This window comes from Castor canadensis, chromosome 1 (assembly GCF_047511655.1).
Source record: "Castor canadensis chromosome 1, mCasCan1.hap1v2, whole genome shotgun sequence".
In the NCBI taxonomy this organism is placed as follows: domain Eukaryota; kingdom Metazoa; phylum Chordata; class Mammalia; order Rodentia; family Castoridae; genus Castor; species Castor canadensis.
The window spans coordinates 196,145,007-196,150,931 of record NC_133386.1 but is presented as its reverse complement, the minus strand read 5'-3'; the positions used below and the strand labels follow the sequence as shown (position 1 = coordinate 196,150,931).

Here is a 5,925-nt window from a genome sequence, read left to right as displayed (position 1 = left end):
AGCACTCTACCACTTGAGTCACGCCACTCATCCTCATTAACCTTTCTGAGTGAAGACACATTTTAGCTGTTTGTTTGAAGAGAACAATTTCCTTTATAGAGGGCAAGAACTTTCTCTGCATCTTCCCAGAATATTTGTTGAACAAATTTTAATTCCACAAGTGTTTATTGCATACCCATGTTGTTCAGCTGCTGAATTAACCCAGATGTGGTCCCTTGTTACATTAATGGACATAAATAAATCACATTTCCCTGTATGCATGTCCTTGTACAGTCTCCTTTCACATTATTTCCTTGCTTGATCATAGGACTTGATTTGGCCAATGAAACATCAGAAAATACAATGCAAGCAATGGCCTGATAAGCACTTGCTATTAGGTCTTGCTGTCTTGGAATCCTTAGATCATACCTACAAGAATGAAAAATCAAAGACTATGAGCAGAGAAAATTCCAGCCATTCCATCCATCCTAGCCATCCCTTCCATCCCAGCCATTCCAGGTGAAGCCCAAAACAAGTGACTGAAGTTATCTTGAATGGTTGTTTCCACATCAGTATACTGAGTAGTCATCTGAATAGACCACCATCACAAGGTAGATACAGGTGAGGCCAGGTTACAGACTATCCAATCAATCAAGAGAGTCATGAGAAATGACAACTCATTGATGTTCTAAACAAATAAGTTTGAGCTGTTTATTGTACAAAAATTATAACTGACATATGAGGTGTTAAAATTTTTTTAAAGAGTACCCTTTCCTCAAGCTGTAATTACAGCTTGAGGTCTACTAGGAAAACTCATAAAATACAAGCAATAAGAGTCTTGCTTTACCAGACAAATACACAGGTACAGTAGGAGTTAGAAGAATTCATAATTGGGAAAGGTTTCCAGAGTAGGAGAGAAAAATATGCTTTACTGGATACAATGTGTATTTCCCTCTTCATGTTAAATTTCTTACTTCCTTTTCCTTTCTTTATGAAAACATATGAGGAGCCATTTGAAGCACTTACCTAATTGCTATTTCTTCTGTTTCCCAAATGACTACATTACCTGGACCCTGGCAGATGGTAGATATTCAACAAACATCATATTATTTGCAGAACAACAGAGAAACATCTTCTATGACTCACACATTCAAAATTTAATTTGGGCTTTTGTATTAAAAAGAAATAAATGTAAACTATTTAACTCTTAGGATATAACATTTTATTTAGGAAATATGACATTTCATTATATTAAAGAGAAAGACAGAAAACAAGAGTAGGGAGATGATTCTTTGTTTCTTAACTACTAAACTGTTCTTGGTACCTTGTCCTGTTCTCATTACAGCTATTCATTGGCCTTCCAAAAGCATAGAAACGGTGTTTGTATGTTGTACAACTGGTGACATACCTTTGTTTGCAAACTCCTGATATTATTTTTATATAAATATTATTTTATCAGACTCTGAAAACATTGTGTCTGCAGTGAATTTCCATAATAACAAAATTTGAATGTTAAGTTTTCTCTTTTATGTGTTCAGTCTGTGTACTTCTTGCTCCTTACTGTGTTGAGTCTGTACACTGTTGTTGATGTCATCCCTCTAAAGTCACACGGGACTGAATTGCGTTAGTACTGCTTGGACCCCTGGTTCATTTCACAGGCTTAAAGAAAGGTGAAGGACCTGCATATATCCTATCATTCCAGGCTGTAGGTTTGGATTGAGTGGACAGTGGGAAATGAAAGCAAACGCAGGGAACGAAGTAAAGATAACTGCAGGAATCAATATAAAAACAGACTTTCTATTTTTCCACTTAAATAATCCTTCTCTACTACTGGATGTTTTTATCATCACTATCATAGTCTTTGTCACCATCTAAATATTTTCATTTCATCTTCTCTTGCTCATAGTGGATTAGAAAAGTTTATTATAATGCACAATTTTACTTATTTTTCATTAAAATCTTTTCACTTAAAAAATCCTACAGATGCAAAAAGAGTCAAAACCAAATCAACCTCACTGAAAGTATTTCCTGTGGTCTCAAAAATAATTTTAGAGCTTCAGGATGTCCAGGACACATATATTACGAGAATAGACACCTAAAAACTAGCTAGCATTTGTCGCCCTTAACGCAGAGAAACTAAAGCAGATACCTTAAAAGCAACTGAGGCCAATAGGAAAAGGGGAACAGGTACTAGAGAAAAGGTTAGATCAAAAAGAATTAACCTAGAAGGTAACACCCACGCACAGGAAATCAATGTGAGTCAATGACCTGTATAGCTATCCTTATCTCAACCAGCAAAAACCCTTGTCCCTTCCTGTTATTGCTTATACTCTCTCTACAACAAGATTAGAAATAAGGGCAAAATAGTTTCTGCTGGGTATTGGGGGGGGAGAGGGAGGGGGTGGAGTGGGTGGTAAGGGAGGGGGTGGGGGCAGGGAGGAGAAATGAACCAAGACTTGTATGCACATATGAATAATAAAGGAAAAAGGAAAAAAAAAGAAATGACACAATAGTTGGTGGTTCTCTCTCTCTCTCTCTTTCCTCTCTCTCTCTCAAGTACTGGGGTTGAATTTGAGGCTAATGTTTGCTAATCAGGTGCTCTACCACTTGAGCCATTCCCCCCAACCCTTTTAAGAACATTTTAGCCTATTTTTCAGGTACGGTCTCATGTTTTTGTCCAGGGGGCCTTAAAATTCTATCTTCCTACCTAGGTAGGAAGCCCTGGGTAGCTGGGATCACAGACATGCACAATCACTCTTAGCCTATTGGTTTAGATGGGATCTTGCTAACTTTTTTCCTGGGCTAGCCTCGAATCATTATCCTCTTGATCTCTGCCTCCAATTAGTTGTGATCATAGGTGTGAATCACTGTGCCCAGCTCAAAGAATCTTGTATCTAACTTGTTGAAATATAAATTCAATGATGGAATTTTTCTATCCTGGTTGAAGACACATAAATGACATATGATTCAGTTCTTGCTATAAGAACGTTGTCTGGATGCTTGTTGAGGCCTCATTAAATACATTGATAGATAATATTGAGTCTGTGTGGTTTCCTCCTTCTGGGTAGTTTAAAATCTTTGGGTGTTAATATCACATTAATAATGTTGTGGAATATCAGCTCTCATTTCCTTACTGAGTTTCCTACCATGATTATTGCTCTCTTAAAACTAAAAGGTCCTTTTAAGGCAAAGGGAATATCTACAGTTGTCACATTTTATGGATGAGGAAATTGAATGCACAGAGCATTTACAGCAATGTAGACACAGAATATTATAAAATTTATTGAAATATAGTATTATCTCTTGTATAACCTTACTTACCAACTGAATAAAAAGAAAATTTTTATTTACCTTTCCAAATTAATGAAAATGAGATGCAATGAAAATTCCAATTTTATTACTTTGATGGATTCAGAATAAAGATCTTCAGAAGGCACTGATATGAGAACCTTGATGTGATCTCAGTGTGGAAATGAGAGGATGTTTACCAGTCATCAAAACATTCTATAACTTATTAGTAAAACATGATCATAAGTAATCAGAAGATGGTCTGGTACGGAACATATGGCATGTGAACTGACACATTAAAAATTGAAAAGAATAGCAATTCTAAAAAGCACCTTATCATAAATCAGTGGGGACATCATTCAATTAGTGGTAGTGAGAATAGTCACAATCAGTTTAGAAAAACAAAACCAAAGTCATTTCAGATTTATGTGTTACACTCTGCATTAAAATATCCCAGAGAACTGAAATGTAAGTATAAAAGCACAAAAGCAATGATGTTTCTTCCCATGGCACCACAGGTTGGGATAGAACTGGTACTTCTTATCATAGGTTCTCTTGTTTCTTGCAAAATAGTAGGAAGTAGTTTTATCACAGTCACACAGCTGACACCTGCAGTATTCTTGGTTAAGGGTGCAGAATATTTTACCTCTGCTCTGGCAAAATTTGTAGCTCAAGTTCAGTATTGCACCCTTTTCTCCAGAAGGTGGTAGCAACAGTCAAGGGAGGTACAGCACCCATCTGTTGCGTCCTTGAAGAATCCTTTGCCACCCAGTGATAGTGGCAAGCATGGAAGCCATAACTGGCAAGGGCATTCTTTCCTGTATCAAAATTGATCACGTATGAGAATTCTGTCAATTTTTCATAGGCCTGAGGCAAGCCAAAGGCCATGATCACTGCCTGCAGCAGGAGGGTCTTCATGCTGATGGTTCAAATAGTACACAGGCATGCTAATGTACACAATGGCTCACATGTACCATGAAATCTTGACACCGGGGTGAATTGATATCCACATAGACAAAAATTGGCAAAATCTTTGTGTTTGTGTGTCTAGAAAAAAATTGTAAGAATATAACTCAAACTATGAACAGCAAGTGGAAAGTGGGATTTCCAATAGTTTTAAAAAGTAACTTTTATATTGTTAAATTGGCTTGGCTGTAGGTGATTTTTCGTTCAAAACTATGAAATTATATTCAAAACAATGAAGTTTCATAATATTTAAAAAGACAATTTTTAACCCAAATTTCTTTATGCAGATTTAAGAAGTTCCAAGATAATGGCTGGAGAAAAAACTAATACAACAATTATCAAATTCATCCTTTTGGGATTCTTGGATTTTCCCATGCTCAAGATTGTTCTCTTTGTTACATTCATGGGGACTTACCTTTCAACAGCATTTTGGAACTAGGCCTCATCATCCTGATTGGGATGGACCCTTACCTACATACACCCATGTACTTCTTTCTCAGCAACTTATCCTTCTTAGATTTATGCTATGTTACTTCCACAACCCCCAAAATGCTCTCAGACTTCTTCAGGAAGTATAAATCCATCTCCTTTATGGGGTGCACCATGCAGTACTTCTTCTTTTCTAGCTTGGGTCTCACTGAGTGCTGCCTTCTTGCAGCAATGCCTTATGATTGGTATGTTGTCATTTGTAATCCTCTGCTTTACACAGTCATCATGTCCCCCATCCTCTGTGTGCAGATGGTGGTTGGAGCCTATATAACTGGTATTTTTGTTCATTGGTCCAATTGTGTGTTTTACTTCAGCTCAATTTCTGTGGGCCAAATATTGTCAACCACTTCTTTTGTGACCTTCCTCAATTATTAGCCCTATCCTGCTCTGAAACATTTTTCTTGGAAGTTATGAAGTTTGTGATAGCAATGATTTTTGGTGTGACATCTCTCTTAATCATCATGATCTCCTATGGTTATATCATTGCTGCCATCTTAAAGATTAGCTCAGTGGAAGGCAGGTCCAAGACTTTCAATACCTGTGCTTCTCATCTGACAGCAGTTACCCTCTTTTTTGGATCATCACTCTTTGTCTATATGCATCCCAGCTTTGATAATTCTTTGGGCTATGACGGTTGGCATCAGTCTTCTACACAGTGGTGATTCCCATGTTGAATCCTTTGATTTACAGTTCCTGGAATAAGGAAATCAAAGATGCCCTTAAGAGGAGTAGGAAGAAGAGAATGCTTTCCCACAGTCACTGTTAATTAAAAGTCTAGTCAGGTAGTGACTATGCTGACTGGAAGTGTCTAGACTATGTGAGAGAAATGATTTTAATGTGATTCAACCTCACTAATGCTGTGACAGGATTTCAAGTGAGTAATCCATTTAATTCTATGAATGACTGCTTTAATGACATGCAAAACTTGTGTTTATTCTCAGTCTTGAGAGTTGATTTTTTCTCTTCCACCAGCAGTGACCTTGCAAAGAAATTACTACATCAATTTTTATGCAGTGTCAACCTTAAGTTCTTCAGGTTTTAACTCTTCCACAAAATTTCAGGCTTTATGTCGAAGAGAATGGGACTAAACACAAGGACAGTGGTCTTTCTCAAGCGCTGCAACACAAACAATATAATGACTATTTTGTCCCAGACTTCAGACCCTTGAGTGCATACACAAGTTCCAATAGACAGGAGGGAATG

General features: G+C 37.1%; 1 pseudogene; it reads left to right on the top strand.

Moving 5' to 3' along the window:
- Nucleotides 1–4,540: 4,540 nt before the first annotated feature.
- On the top strand, nt 4,541–5,500 carry LOC109680540 (olfactory receptor 5AN6-like; annotated as a pseudogene).
- The last annotated feature ends 425 nt before the right edge of the window (nt 5,501–5,925 follow it).